The sequence below is a fragment of the Tamandua tetradactyla genome, chromosome 13 (genome assembly GCF_023851605.1).
Source record: "Tamandua tetradactyla isolate mTamTet1 chromosome 13, mTamTet1.pri, whole genome shotgun sequence".
NCBI classification, from domain to species: domain Eukaryota; kingdom Metazoa; phylum Chordata; class Mammalia; order Pilosa; family Myrmecophagidae; genus Tamandua; species Tamandua tetradactyla.
Genome location: NC_135339.1, coordinates 44,811,419 through 44,827,881, shown reverse-complemented (window position 1 = coordinate 44,827,881; position 16,463 = coordinate 44,811,419). Strand labels below are relative to the sequence as shown.

Here is a 16,463-nt window from a genome sequence, read left to right as displayed (position 1 = left end):
CCACTGATATCATATTTTGTTACATTTCTTTTCCCCATTTTGGTCACGGAAGGCATTGTCAATCCCATAGTACCAAAGCCAGGCTCATCCCTAGGAGTCATATCCCATGTTGCCAGGAAGATTTTCAAGCCTGGATTTCATTTCCCACATAGTGGGGAGTGTAATGATTTCATTTGCAGAGTTGGGCTTAGAGAGAGAGAGAGAGGCCACATCTGAGCAACAAAAGAGGTTTTCTGGAGATAACTCTTAGGCATAACTTTAGGTAGGCTTAGCTTCTCTGCTGCAGAAATAAACTTCATAAGAACAAGACTCCTGTGCTGAATCGGAGCTAAGAAAGAGTCCCTAGCCACTGCTGAGGCACCACACCTGCAGGAGAACTCAGGGACACAGCAGTAGGCACACCCCTTCCCCCATCTAAGGTCTTGCATGTCCACTGGAGAAATGAAGGAAAGCATTAGTGGTCTCAATAAGGTAGATGGATGTGTTTTTGAAAACTGGGCTTATCCATATGCAATGCTCTCTTAATATCTGACATGGGTGCTATGTTGTAACATAACAGTGTCTTTTGCATTTTTCAATATCCCCCAGCTCTTCCAAACTTTGTCAGCAATTATGCACATTCCTGCAAGTACTCTTAACTCTGTGCATTCGTTATCTTTCTCCAAGGTTAACTCCATAAGAACTTGGGCCCAGAAAGACAAACATTAAGAAACAGTTAACTTTGTGAGCAACGTGTGCATGCACCTTCTTGGCTCTGTGCCTTCTTTGTCTATGCCCACTATAAACCCTGCTCCCCCCAACCCCATCAATGCAGAACGCTTTCACACTGAGCTCTGTATCTGCGGCTGTCAGAGCAACTTGACTCCTAGATTAATCCCTTTCTTCACTCCTGTAAGTGAGTCCCGATAATACAGGTTCATATCTCAAAAAAGAAAAAAAAAAAAGAGCAAGCCTCAAGATCAAGAGCTGGGCCTATTGGCTTGGGAGTCCCTAATATTTGAGACAGTATTAGGGGTTTCCCTGGTGGTAAAGCTTAACATTCCATATTTTCTCTCCCATCAAAGGACTTTGCTGATACTTTCAAAATTATCTGCCCAACATAGCCTATGATGTATCCAGGTATTATCTTAAACTATACAGAATTACAAACTCTCGTTCCCATTCTGGGCTCCATGTGTTTGGTTTTTTTTTTAAAAATGACCTCTCCAACAGGTTGAGTTAGATCATGTACTACAAAAATTTAGGTTTTGGACAAAACAAACCTCTCTTCCTTTGGTCTCAGACAGTGACTGAGTTTTGAAACTTCACCCTCAGTGAAGCAAGCAGTAGTTGTAGCGTCTCACATGTCCTGATTCTTATATCTTCCTATCTCCCTATATCAAGCATGATAATAGGGCTTTTATGGCAAATTTTATTTTAACAGTTTCTGTGGTTACTGAAAATACTGGGTTTAGTTTGCAAATTAAACTGTAAAAGTATTCATAGTTCTTAAAAAGCAATGATTTGTGTGATAATTTGATATGAAATGAAGAAGTAGCATATTTTATGCCCAGAGCCAGATTCGTCATTAAAAATCTCATTTTTAATCATTGAATTTGAATTCATTAGCATGAATCTTGAGTATTTGGACCATTGCTGCATGTATATCTATATATTTTGCCTTTTTGACCTCAGATGACCTTAAGCTCAATGGTTAGTTCTCTGGTTTTCCTTCCTTAGTGAACCCATGGAGAACAAACTTGAAAGTGAGGTCTTTGGGAAGTCATGCACAGCAGAGATGATGGGAAGAAGAGAGTTGAACTTTTTTTCCCATTGAGACCTGCTTTCAGTTAATATAGTTCCATTCAAAACAAATGGGTATGTTTTTCAGATAACCATTCTTGAGCATACCTTACAGAAATGTCTTATCACTCAAAGGATTTATGCTCACAGTAGATTTAATAGGATTGATAAGAAAGGATTCAGAAAGGAGTATAAGTTGAGGAAATGATTAAAGTACTAAACCCAGTAAAAACTGTTCTAAGTGGGACAAAATATAACTCACATTTCTTATTGACTTACAGTATTTGTTGTGAAGAATGAAGTGGAGTGATAATGATATGTTCCCACTTAGTCATACTGGGCTTAACATATTCAATAATGACTCGAACATTGGGCTATTACTTTTCCCGAGTTGCTATTTCTTAATTGCCATGAGCCCAACATTACTTCTGTATGACTGATCCATTGATTTTAATGTCTGTCTTTAATTTTCATCTTTTTTTCTTACTGTCACCCATCTATGTATGTAGTCATTAGAAAATAACTGTGGCCACATTTTTGGTGGAAAGACTTCAACGTTTTGAAGGTTTTCTGACTGGTCAAAAACCTAGGCTGGAATAATGCTGCCAGAGAATGAGTGGAAATTACCCCTTTCTAAGGTGCCATTTTTCAGCTAAGAATTTAGTCTTTGAAATTAAAAGCTCATCTTGAGGGAATACGGTCCAATATAATTTGAAATAAAGATAAAGTAACCAATGAAGAAGAGCATTATTATAACGGATAACATTGTGAATGGCGTGAATTTGTTAAAGAATGATTTTATAATGTTTTCTTGCACAGGCAAAACGTTCTTCTTCTGTGTAGTGATCTGCTTTTACTTTGTGATTTATAGTCCTCAAAAGGTGTTTTAAAAAATTAAGTCCGTGTTTACACTTAGGTTTTAGAGGTCTTTAAAAAAATTTTTATTTTTGTAAATCCCATGTTAATACCATTAGGTACGATATGTTATACATTCAGTTGTCTTTATTATGTATTAAATAATTCCTCTTTTCATGCAGTTTCTGAATCCAAATCTATGAACACCTACACTATTCTTATGCAGCTAAAACTACATTGACATATTTCTGCAACCAAAAAATTGCATGTTACTGCCATACAAATTGTACCTGTTCTATTATACACTGTGCATAGTAAGAGTGTGTGGTCTTTCAGCACTATATTAAAATCTTTGATCAGAGTTTCTTTTCTCATAACACAGTAGTGCTCACTCAGTACAATATTATAGTAAATAGATGTTACCTGTGACAATATAGTGTAAAGAAAGGGAGTGCTTTTCAAAAGACTTTGCAGATTTTCATTTTGAATTGTAAGTAAGTGACTGTGGAATTCAGCTGCCAATTTTAAGTGGTAATTTTGGAACTATGGCCTCAAATATGTAATTCTTAATGTAGATATAAAATTTGTACTTTTAATTTTGATTGGGTAAGTGTTTCTTGATTTTCCTAACTAGGCATTATATACCATGACTAAATAAGTGTTTAGAGCTGGCCATCAGTTCCTTAATATTAATTACTTAAGTGTATTGTCCTGGATACTTATTCTGATCATATATAAGAAAACTCCAGATCCCAAGAATGCTATGCAATATTTTGACATAGCAAAATGATGGTGGTTAAGGGAAATGCATGCAGCTGAGAGATTTACTCTAACTCACTGATCTCAACCTTTTTTCTTAACAATTCCCCTCGAAAAAGCCTTCTTAGACATTTTTTCCCAACGTCCTCCCTATGAAATTTTAACACCAAAGATATGTTGTAATGTACATTATATGTATATCTTGGTATACATTAAAAAGTAAGATTTTTTTTTACCACTCATTGAGAATGCATGCCCTACTTTATCTTTTTTGAAGAAGAGAGAGGTCTAATGTCCACTTTTATGCATCAATTTTTATGCTTATTCATATCCTGAAGCAGTATTTCTTCCACTGGTTTACTAGAAAATTCATTTTCTGCCAATGTCTATCTTTTAACAGCTGCACTTTGTATTCTATCCCACCTTAGGCCATAATCAGGCAAGTCATTTTCCACTAGCTCTTGAGATCCTGACAGATTCCTGATTGTAATGTCGTAAGTAGGATGATTCGGGTTCATTCTGTACTATAAAAATCCTCTAGGTGAATATTTATTTTAATTAAAGTTGTTAGACACAATAGGCTTTGGTAAATGATACTGAGATTTCACCGATGATCATCATACTTGTCATGGTTAGGGACAGGTGTCAACTTGGCCAAGTTGTGGTACCTGTTCATCTGATTGGGCAAGCGCTGGCCTATCTGTTGCAATGAGGACATTTCATAGGATTAGGTCATGATCACGTCAGCTACATCCACAGCTGATTCCATTTGTAATCAGCCAAAGGGGAGTGTCTTCTGCAATGAGTGATGCTAAATGCAATCATGGGAAGCCTTTTAAGGAGGACTCAGAGGAGACAGGTTCCATTCCTGCTTTGGCTGGTGAGCCTCTCCTGTGGAGTTCATCCAGGCCATCCATTGGAGTCGTCGGCTTCGCAGACTGCCCTGTGGATTTTGGACTCTGCATTCCTATGGTCACGTGAGACACTTTCATAAATTTTATGTTTGCAAGTGTTCCCTGTTGATTCTGTTCCTCTAGAGAACCCTAACTAATACAAGGACTGATTACGAAAATTCAGAAATGGATAGAACAATTCTACCTAACTGTAATGCAATAATGTTAGTATGCTGAATGAAGCTGAATGTGAGAATGATAGAGGGAGGAGGGCTGGGGACACAAATGAAATCAGAGGGACAGATGATAAAGACTGAGATGGTATAATCTAGGAATGCCTAGAATGGACAATGATAGTAACTAAATGTACAAATTAAAAAATATTTTTGAGTGAGGAAGAACAAAGGAATGTCAATGCTGCAGGGTGTTGAAAATAGATGGTAATTCACATTTTAAACTTTAACTTATGTGTAAGACTAAAGCAAACAATGTTTATTTGATACAAAATTTATAATTTTACTAGTGTATTTCCTAATATGACTTATGTGGACAGTTTAATTGAAAACCATAAGTACGTGGAAGCTTGAGTAGGACATGAGATTTTGTAGGTTTGCCCAGAGTGATGCCCCCATAAATTCCAGAGTGATTTGAACAGTGAATAAAAAAGTATTTGCAAAATCCCCTTGGGGGAATGGTGAGAAAGGGGGAAAATTCAACTTCCCCGTGTGGAGAATTCCTGATATTCTTACAAGCAGTGAGAATAACCAAAGTGATAGGCTGAGACCTCAGTCTTGGGGGCTTTGTTCATATGAAACTTATTCCTGCAAAGGATAGGCTAAGCCTACTTAAAATTAGGCCTAAGAGTCACCCCCAGAAAACGTCTTTTGTTGCTCAGATGTGACCTCTCTCTCTCAGCCAACACAACAAACAAGCTCACTGCCCTCCCCCTCTCTACGTGGGACATGACTCCCAGTGGTGTAAACTTTCCTGGCAACATGGGGCAGAAATCCCAAAGTGAGCTGGGACTCAGCATCATGGGATTGAGAAAACCTTCTAGACCAAAAGGGGGAAGAGAGAAATGAGACAAAATAAAGTGTCAATGGCAGAGAGATTCCAAACAGAGGTTATCTTGGAGGTTATTCTTATGCATTATATAGATATCACCTTATTAGTTAAGGTGTATTGGTCCAGTGGCCATGTTTCTTGAAGATGATTGTATAATGGAGGTAAAGAAGAGTTCTCTTGGAATATAGGAGATCCCCTGGGGCGTCAATTAGTACTACCATGCCCTGTGATTAAAATCAATGGAAAACTGCAACAACACAATCCAGGCAGGACCACTAATGGCTCTGAGACTTCAGGAATGAAGGTTTGGGTCACCCCACCAGGCAAAGAACCACGGCCAGCTGAAGTGCTTGCTGAGGGGAAAGGGAACATGGAATGGGTAGTGGAAGAAGGTAGTGATAAATATGAACTTCGACCCCGTGATCAGTTACAGAAACGAGGACTGTAATGCTGTTTTGTTTGTGTTATACTATTTAAGTTGTAAGATATCAAGTTTAAGAATGAATGTTGCCCAAGGATTTGCACGCTATTCTGGAGAGATTTAATGTGTTTCCAGTTATATGCAGGACAGTTGAGTATTGTCAGGTAAAAGAAAAAATGTGTGCTTATTTGTTTTCATTTGGAAATTAAGTATGGTCTAAGGTGATATATATATATATATATAGGTGCCAAGTTGACAAGGGATGGACTGTCATGGTTAGGGACAGGTGTCAACTTGGCCAAGTTGTGGTACCTGTTCATCTGATTGGGCAAGTGCTGGCCTATCTGTTGCAATGAGGACATTTCATAGGATTAGGTCATGATCACGTCAGCTACATCCACAGCTGATTCCATTTGTAATCAGCCAAAGGGGAGTGTCTTCTGCAATGAGTGATGCTAAATGCAATCATGGGAAGCCTTTTAAGGAGGACTCAGAGGAGACAGGTTCCATTCCTGCTTTGGCTGGTGAGCCTCTCCTGTGGAGTTCATCCAGGCCATCCATTGGAATCATCGGCTTTGCAGCCTGCCCTGTGGATTTTGGACTCTGCGTTCCTACGCTCATGTGAGACACTTTCATAAATTTTATATTTGCAAGTGTTCCCTGTTGATTCTGTTTCTCTAGAGAACCCTAACTAATACAATACTCAAGGAGGCTACTTGCAGGAACTGACGATTAGAACTTTTATTGTCTCTAAATGTAATATAGATGCCAAAGTTTTAGTGTAAAGTACTATCTAGAGTACTTAATTCCATGATTTTTAGCAAAACTAACTTTTGCCCTACGTTTGCAAAGATTTTCCTCTGATGCACATTTCCATGAGAATTCTGGTTTAAGAATTTCTAGTCACCAGACTACTAAGGCCTAAAGGTGTAAAGCATAATTTTCAAAGAAGCAAAATCAGTAGGATTAATTTAAGTTCAGTCTGGAGGATATAAAATGGACTTTTTTTTTTTTCCCACATGAGCAGGCACCAGGAATCTGAACCCGGGTCTCCGGCATGGCAGGCGAGAACTCTGCCACTGAGCCAGGTTACACCACCTTGTAATAAGTGCTTTTGACCTCTAAGTAATGAATTTATAATTGGCTTCCAAGAACTTGAATTGTAGTGGATGTGTGCCGAAACATATCTCATGTTTAATTGTAAGAAGCTTGGTGTGGATCAGCAAGTCTTTCCTACTACTTTCCTGCCCCACTTCTCTTTTTTCTTTTTTCTATTCAACTATGGGCAACTAGCAGCCATGCCAAATCCAATCATTCTCGTTTTCCAGTGTATTTACACTGGTCTAGTGTAGACACTGGTAAAAATTTGAATCCCTTACTTGGTAAGTGTTCTAGTTTGCTAGCTGCCGAAATGTAACACACTAAAGACGGATTGGCTTTTAATAAAAGGGGATTTATTTTGTTGGTTCTTCAGAGGAAAGGCAGCTAACTTTCCACTGAGGTTCTTTCTTACATGGAAGGCACAGGATGGTCTCTGCTGGTCTTCTCTCCAGTCCCCTGGGTTCCAACAACTTTCCCTAGGGTGACTTCTTTCTGCATCGCCAAAGGCCTGGGCTGAACTGCTAGTTCTGAGATGAGGAATGCCGAGCTGCTAGGCTGTGTCACCTTGTGCTCTCTCATTTAAGCACCAGCCAATTAAGTCAAACATCACTCATTGCAGCAGACACGCCTCCTAGCCAACTGCAGATGTAATTAGCAACAGATGAGGTTCACGTACCATTGGCTTGTGACTGCAGCAACAGAACTAGGTATGCTCACCTGGCCAAGTTGACAACTTAATCTAACTAACACAGTAAGATTCTATCTAGAGGGATCAGTATCATATTAAAAACTATGACAGGATTAAATGTTTATGGTTATACAAGTGCAGGTTCTGGAATTCGTGCATTAAATGAGTATAATGAATTTGGGTGCTACGAGGTTATCAAATATAACCGGGCTGTTCTGTTTCAAGGGATTTCCAGTCAGTGCAACCATTTTGAAATATGTAAGCAAAGCAAGCTAGGAGCTTCTTCAAGCTAATATGTTAATGGCAAAAAAAAAAAACAAACAGTTTTTCATTCTTTAAGCTGAAATCCTAAAGGCTGTACTTAAAAATTAACCTAGGTAACCCTATTTAGGAAATAAAGGGTCATTTATAGACTGAAGCCTCTGTTCGGCAAGATATTATATATTCTCTGGGGTTTTAAGAATAAAGTATTTTTTTTTCTGTAAATTCACCGATTTCCATTTTAGATAGGAGTAATGGATCCTTTCATGGCAAACTGTTGAATGGCTGGTAATTCAGATACGTTTTGCACTGAACAACCTCAAGTACGGCCATCCAAGCCAATAATTACATGGCTGCATTACTTCCGTGTTTAACTGTGAAATTTGCTTCTTGGCTGTACCCTTGAAATTAAATACAATTTCGTGAAACTTCTTGTTAATATAAAAAGAAAAGTAGACCAACAACAAGAAAAAAAAAAAAAACCTGATAGGATTATACAACACAAACAGTGAAGAAAAAAAGACATTTGTAGAACATTCCCTTTAATTTATGGTAACTATTTAATTCCAAGCTAAAACTTTAAGATTGAGTCCTTCATTGTGACTGAGTTCTATGATTTTTAAGCAACATTTTGGTATGAGCTGGCATTCATTCACATCTGTTCCATTTTGGGGGGTGATATTTTTTACAAATTTTCACCCAGTTGGTATTTTTATTATTATAGATACTTTCCTTTGATCAATTATCCTAGAAATTAAACTCTGAAAAGTGCAAAAAGTTGGAGGAAACTTTGGAAACAAGAAAAGTTTCTGATTAGTGCATTCTTATCAGTGATACAGCAATTTTACGGGCATTTTTGTTTTTTTGTATACTGTATAGCACAATCACATTTCATTCTTTTCCATTTGAGTATCCGGTTACTGATTGTTTTAAACCCAGCTCATTTTGAAGCCTTCCTCATCTTTTTTCTACAAAAGGAAGCTAGGGCACCTAGATAGGACATAGAATGTCAGAAGTAAATAGAAGAATGTCATGAAAAAGAAAGGAGGAGGGGGAGAGCTTATAATTTCTTGTGTTTGTTTAGGGAAATCAAAATGAAACACTGTATTTTCAGTGAAGAGTCTTAGGGGTCATGCCACATATGTGCATACAAATGCGAGCAAGTTTGCCAATTCTAATTTTGTACGTTTATCACTTAACAGCTTAAAGAATGTCTCCAAACATTTATTGGTTCTGTTGCCATATTTTGAATTTCTTTTATATATGTTTAGTGATAACCTTGAACTTCTAGTTATAGGCTCTAATCTTGATTGCTATTTGGCCTTCATTATTAAGTTTAGAAAATAAATGCTGCTAAATTACCTTCAAATGTTTCAAAGTTAAAAGCATTTTAATGGCTGCTGCATATTCCTGGATTTAAAGTCTAAACCAGAACTAGCTATTCTAAAAATTGTTAATCCTCACTATAACTTTTACCTTATAAAATTTCATATGAATTCCAGACAATTTGAAAAATAATTCTCTATAACTAAAATAAATAGGGTTTATGGATAACCCTTTTGTTTTACAATAAAGGAAAAATAAAAGTATAACTATAACTATCTTTGTTCTTCCCTTATTTCACTAATTGTAAAAAATGAATAAAACTCAGAACTTAGAGGAACATGCTAGGGTGAGAATGTACTTGAACAATCCTTTGATGTTCAGAGACATAGTTCAAATTTTGGTTCTCTTTACGGTAAATTTTGCCTTGTTTTAGTAGCTATATGAAAAGAGGGGGTTTGGCGGTTAGAACCCACCTTGCATGATTAATCACGGAATACATGAGAATGAGATAATATATGTGAAAACAGGGAGTCTGGTTCTTCCTAATGGTCAATGTTTATCAAGCCTTTATTACATACTAGGGACTCTGCTGAGATTTTATGCGGATTGAGCTCTCCCAACTACTCTTTGGTGTAGGTATGATTCTTACACCCACTTTGAGTAACTTTCCCAAGATCAGACAGCTAACCAGTGGGAGAGTCAATATTCAGACAGAAAGAGCTAGACTCTAGAATCCAGGCTCTGCACTGTCAAATGGATAAGCACTCTGGGCCTGAGACCAGAATCTGAATCTAGCTTCACTGTGGACTAGCTTTAGCTTTAGAGTTTAGGCAAATTGCTTAAACCCTCTAACCTTCATTTTACTCGCCCTTATGTCAGAGATAACAGTGCCTATCATCTAGGAATGCTGCAAAGGTTAGGTAACCATACCCTATCTCTGCTTATGAAGCACTTATTATTGTTCTAGAACACAGCATATATTCAATAAATCTTCAAAATGTCTCCACTGTTTCAGAAGACTAGAACATATGGAAGAAAAATAAATAATAGGGGGAACAAATGTTAAAATAAATTTAGTTTGAAATGCTAGTGGTAAATGAAAGCGAGGGGTAAGGGGTATGGTATGTATAATCTTTTTTTTTTCCCTGTTATAGTTTTATTTCTTTTTCTGTTGTCTTTTTATTTCTTTTTCTAAATCGATGCAAATGTTCTAAGAAATGATGAATATGCAATATGTGATGATATTAAGAATTACTGATTGTATATGTAGAATGGAATGATATCTTAATGTTAATTTTTTTTTAATTAATAAAAAAAGTTAAAAAAAATGTCTCCACTGTTTCAATTCTAGATCTACTCAGGAATCATGCATTGTAATTAGTTGTCATATCTTGGAGTCTTCTGACTTAGACGTTCAGGTCAGTTGTAGAGGACCTTATGATTTGTATTAAATTGTTAAAATTGCTTGTTTAGTTCCTAAATTCCTACACCTATGAAGGTGGGTATCTGGGGTTTCCACTGTAGCCTTAACTTCTATAAAGTACAGATATTTTCATTTCATTTCTTAGAATAAAATCATGAAATAATAATAGTAGTTCCTCCAGGTTTTACTTTGTGGGTACATAGAATAATATGCAGAGTAATAACCCAAATTCAGCTGACTTTAACCTCAATTTCTCCTGCAAGTAATTATGGGGATCCAAGGGTCATAGTCTTTTGTATTATTACAAATGAGCCAACTATCATATGATACACACCTGGGCTATGTTGCTACATTTTCTTAGCACCTCAACTTCCTTTGGGTCCAGAAGCCTCTGCTAATTGTGGCCTCCCCTCCTTCTGAGAACCTTTGCATCTGCTGACCAAGCACCATTGCCTTCTGCAGCTCCTGCTGCAGTCTTCCACAGGGCACTATACTTTTTCTATTTTTCTCAGTTGGATACCAGAACTATTAATAAGTTCCCCACAAAGCCTTGGGCATTCTAGGATGCAATTTGGGAGAATGTATTGTTATACTGCAGTAGGGGGTAATGAATCAGTGCTTCTGGTGCCCAAAGTTTTAAACTTGATTTTGCGTTAGCCTACCTGCATTCGGCCCCACTTACATAGATCCAGCCTCCTTCTCATAGGAAGGACCAATGAAAAACCTGTATCTTCTTTTGAGCGCTATCCTGCCATTAACTTAGCATCTCCTGAAAGTCATTTCATTAGGTATCTCTAGGTCCTTTCAGTTCTTTCCATCCTAAATTGATAGCAGAGGCTCTATTTTAATTGAATATTCAACTTGTAGTTAGGATATAGTTTATTGCCCCTCTCCAAAATGTGAGAAGCATTAAGAAATTGCTATAACAATATTATGAAAGATGGTAGATTTCATTAGCAATGTCTTCTACATTCAAAAATAGTTTAAAAGTTTAATAGGTACCTTTTAGCGTCTACCTGGTTCATAACGACAGCTTCTTTCTCAGTCAGCTGTCCACTTATCTGTAGGGGTTAACCCCACCACGCCAGTCACAACAAATGGGATCAGGGATGGGCATTGAATTCAAAGCTGGCTAATTGGATTCTATTCCCAAAAGTTTGAAATAGGATTCCAGCAGGAACAAGTGAGTCTCTGTGTTTCAGAAAACTGTGTATCATATCAGCTGGGGCTATTTAATTCAGTCATGTGTGCTAGATCAGAGAAAGTTAATATGGATTGGCAGAGAGAGAGAGAGATAAGAGATCTTGGGTGGGCCACGGTGGCTCAGTGGCAGAGTTCTCACCTGCCATGGCTGAGACCCAGGTTTGATTCCTGGTGACTGCCCATGCAAAAAAAAAAAAAAAGAAAGAAAAAAGAGCTAAGAAAGTTGTGGTAGTTAGGTTCAGGTGTCAGCTTGGCCAGGTGAAGGTGTCTATCCCTCTAGACATGAGCCAATGACATGTGAATCTCATCTGTTGCTGATTACATCTGCAGTCAGCTAGGAGGTGTGCTTGCTGCAATGAATGATGTTTGAGTTAATTGGCTGATGCTTAAATGAGAGACCTCAATGTAGCACAGCCCAAGCAGCTCAGCATACCTCATGTCAGCACTTGCCATTCAGCCCAGGCCTTTGGAGATGCAGAGAGGAATCACCCCAGGTAAAGTTGTTGGAACCCAGAGGCCTGGAGAGAAGGCCAGCAGAGATCACCCTGTGCCTTTCCATGTAAGAAAGAACCTCAGTTAAAAGTTAGCTGCGTTTTCTCTGAAGAACTGTACATTTTTAACTGAATAGATCCCCTTTTATTAAAAGCCAATCCATATCTGGTAAGTTGCATTCTGGCAGCTTTGGTAGACTAGAACAAGAGTCCTGGTACCTTTTTGAGAGCTGGGTTCTATGAAAAACTCTTAAACTCTATGATAAAAATCTTTCTTCCCTTATTTAAATTTAATTTGGATTCTTTTGCTTGCAAACAAAATACTTACAAAGAGTAAGACAACATATTTCTTCTGTGCCTCTATTATGGCATTAGAAAAAAAAATTCTAATTGGTACCACCTTCAATCCCCTGCCTGTTAATTTGCAGCGCCCAAACAAGGAATAGCAGGAAAAAGTGTATAAATAAATTTATACATTGTTAACTTTTACAAATTACCTCTCAAAAAGAAAATCCAAAATGAAAATACTGTGAAAGAGGAGAAATTACATCCAGTTGGAAAGACCTAGAATGCTGTCTTAGAAGAAGTGGCCTTCTTGAAAATTTGGTAGGATTTTGGACAAACTGAGATGGGCTAGGGAGAGGCATCCTGACAGAGGCATCAAAACAAAACAAAATATCTAAAGCAGAAAAGTGTTGGTTCTATTGTAGGAACATCAAAGTAGTTGCTTTTGACTGGATTTTAAGGGTCAAGTATAAGAGTGCTTGGAATATAAACCTAGTTATTATGATAAAGCTAGGACATGCTGATAGCAATGATGGTCCCTAATCATCCAGTGCTTCCTCTGAATAAACTTCTATGGGCCTACATTGCTGAGAGGACATTTTCAAAACAGAACCTCGCAGCTGTCCTACAAAGCAGGTACTCTTACTAACTCCAGCGTTACAGATGAAGACATCAAAGTTCAGAGATATCAACCAACTTTCTCAAGTTCCACAGCAGTTAAAGTTTCAGAACTAGGATTCAGTCATATAATATAATCAATACTGATTATACATCATGTATAGAATGTTTGCGATTGTATGTTGTTTTTTCAATAAAAATATTGAAAAAAATGAAAAAGAATGAGACAGACCTGGGACAGACTCCTGGCTTCGGGAGGCCAACATGAATATACATGATGTATAATCAGTGGCTCACAATATCATCACATAGTTGTACATTCATTACCATGATCATTTTTTAGAACATTTGCATCGCTCCAGAAAAAGAAAAAAGAAAAAACTCATATGTACCATACCCCTTATGCCTCCCTCTCATTGACCACTTAGTATTTCCATTTACCCAATATATTTTAACCTTTGTTCCCCCATTTTTATTTTTCAATCCATATTTTTTTACTCATCTGTCCATACCCTAGATAAAGGAAGCATCAGACACTAGGTTTTCACAATCACACAGTCACACTGTAAAAGCTACATAGTTATACATTCCTCTTCAAGAATCAAGGCTACTAGAACATGGCTAAACAGTACAGCCCAATACAGCCAAGATTTGCCAAACCCCAACCACCCACAGGCCCGTGAAGATAAAAATAAATGAGTTGTTATTTAAGCCATATTGTGGATAGAGGAAACTGTCTGTGAGAGAGGCATACAGGCTGATGAAGGTGCATCAGCAGGATTCTAATCTCTTCCAGAACTCAGCTTCCAAAATCAGTGGTTTTCCTCTGATAGGGCCTGACCGAAGCTGTTCTCTTCCCCACAGGGAAGGAGCACCTTCCACCATGGCCACCTCAGCAAGTCCCCACGTGAACAAAGGCATCAGGCAGTTCTACATGGCTCTGCCCCAGGGCGAGAAGGTCCAAGCCATGTGTATCTGGATCGATGGCACTGGAGAAGGACTGCGTTGTAAGACCCACCCCTTGGACAGCAAACTTAAGTGTACAGAAGAGCTGCCTGGGTGGAATCTTGATGGCTCTAGTGCTTTTTGGTCTGAAGTCTCCAACAGTGACATGCATCGCAAGCCTGTTGCCATGTTTCGAGACCCTTCCCGCAAGGACCCCAATAAGCTGGTGTTCTCTGAGGTTTTCAAGTACAACTGAAAGCCTGCATAGACCAATTTACGGCACTCCTGTAAATGGTTAATGGACATGGTGAGCAACCAGCACCCTTGGTTTGGAATGGAGCAGGAATATACCCTGATGGGGACAGATGCACACCCCTTTGGCTGGCCTTCCAATGGCTTCCCTGGGCCCCAAGGCCCATATTACTGTGGTGAGGGAGTAGACAAAGCCTATAGCAGAGACATCGTGGAGGCCCACTACCGGGCCTGCTTGTTCGCCTGTGTCAAGATCTCGGGAACAAATGCCAAGGTCATGCCTGCCCAGTGGGAACTCCAGGTAGGACCCTGTGAAGGAATTGACATGGGAGGTCATTCTGGGTGGCTCGTTTCATCTTGCATCGGGTATGTGAAGACTTTGGTGTGATAGCAACCTTCTATCCTAAGCCCATTCCTTGGAGCTGGAATGGGGCAGGCTGCCATACCAACTTCAGCACCAAGGCCATGCGAGAAGAGAATGGACTGAAGTACCTTGAGGAGTCCATTGAGAAACTAAGCAAGTGGCGCCAGTACCACATCCACGCCTACGACCCCACGGGGGGCCTGGACAATGCCCGGCGCCTAACTGGGTTCCACAAAACCTCCAACATCAACGATTCCTCTGCCAACGTAGCCAACCGTGGCACCAGCATCCACATTCCTGGGCCCATCAGCCAGGATAAGAAGGGTTACTTTGAAGACCGCCGCCCCTCTGCCAACTGTGACCCCTTCACAGTGACAGAAGCCCTCATATGCATGTGTCTGCTCAACGAGACCAGCGATGAGCCCTTCCAGCACAAAAACTAAATGGACTAGACCTCCAGCCATAAAACCCCTCCCAGTTCTTCACCCCACTCAAGTTTTTCCTCTCTCCCAAGTGTCCTACTAACTGTAACTCAAAGGGCGGAATATCAAGGTCTTTTTTATTCCTCATGCCCAGTTAATAACTCTTGCTTTTTTGGGCCAGGGTAGAGGGAGTCAAGTTCTTAATCTCTTCACACCTTTCAATCTTGTCACAGGAGCTTTGGAGGACTGAGGAAGTAGTGCATTAGTGGGAAGGGGAGGGAGGGAAAACAGAACCGCTGCTTCCATTTGAATCAGGTGTGCTCGTCCAGTAGGCACGCCCTGGGCAGAGAGTATCTGCGTTTGTGAAGGGAGAGTGGGACATTTTCCATGAGGGTAGCTGAAGGTGACGGGGGTCTGACTTACTCTGTAGTTAGCTGAGAATACACCCTCCCTACCTTTGGGTGGGGAAGTTCCATCTTTTTCAAAAAAGATAACCAACTTCCCTTTGGAAGTGAGAATTAGTAGAGAAGGGAAAGGGTTAGGGAGATTAGGAGGAAAATGCCCTTGATCTCTTGCTCTTATGCTTCCCTCGTTTGAGGCTAAATGCCCCAGCCTGAAGACAAACCTCAGAGTATTAACTGATGGATATATCTACCTTCAGAAGAAAAAGTTCCTATTGCTTGGTCCTCCATTCATAACACAAAGCAGAGTAGTACTTTTATATTTAAGTGTAAAAACAACAACAAAAATGATATATATATATATAAAAAAGAGTAGTGGTTCTCAAACTTGAGCATGCATAACAATAACCTGGGGAGCACATGAGAATTTTGGATTCTCAAGGACTATTCCCAGAGATTCTGATGTACTAGGTCTGGGGTAGAGCCCAGAAATCTTTGTTCTTTACAAGCACCCTGTGGTAGGTTGAATTATGTCCTCCAACGAGAGACACATTCTTAATCTGTATTCCTGTGGGTGTGAACCCATTTGTAAATAGGGCCTTTTGAAAATGTTATTTTTAGTCAAGTCGTGGCCCAACTGAATCAGTATGGACCTTCATATGCATTACTGGAGTCCTTCAGAAGCAGAACAAATTTGAACACAGTGAGTTAGAGAAAGCCACAGGGAGAAGCAGGAGGCTGAAGTCAGCGAAAACTGGAAGAGCAGACAGACGGAGAGAGAGCTGGTCTTGTGACCAGAGGCAAGGATGCAAGTCAAGGAAGCCCAAGGATTGCTGCAAGCCAGCACCAAATGCTGCACACTGAGGAGAAAGCATGACCTTGTTGGACTCCTAGTCTTCCCAACCATG

General features: G+C 39.3%; 1 pseudogene; it reads left to right on the top strand.

Annotated features, from left to right (window-relative positions):
- Positions 1–14,051: 14,051 nt before the first annotated feature.
- LOC143653121 (glutamine synthetase pseudogene) lies at positions 14,052–15,175 on the top strand (annotated as a pseudogene).
- Positions 15,176–16,463: the final 1,288 nt, after the last annotated feature.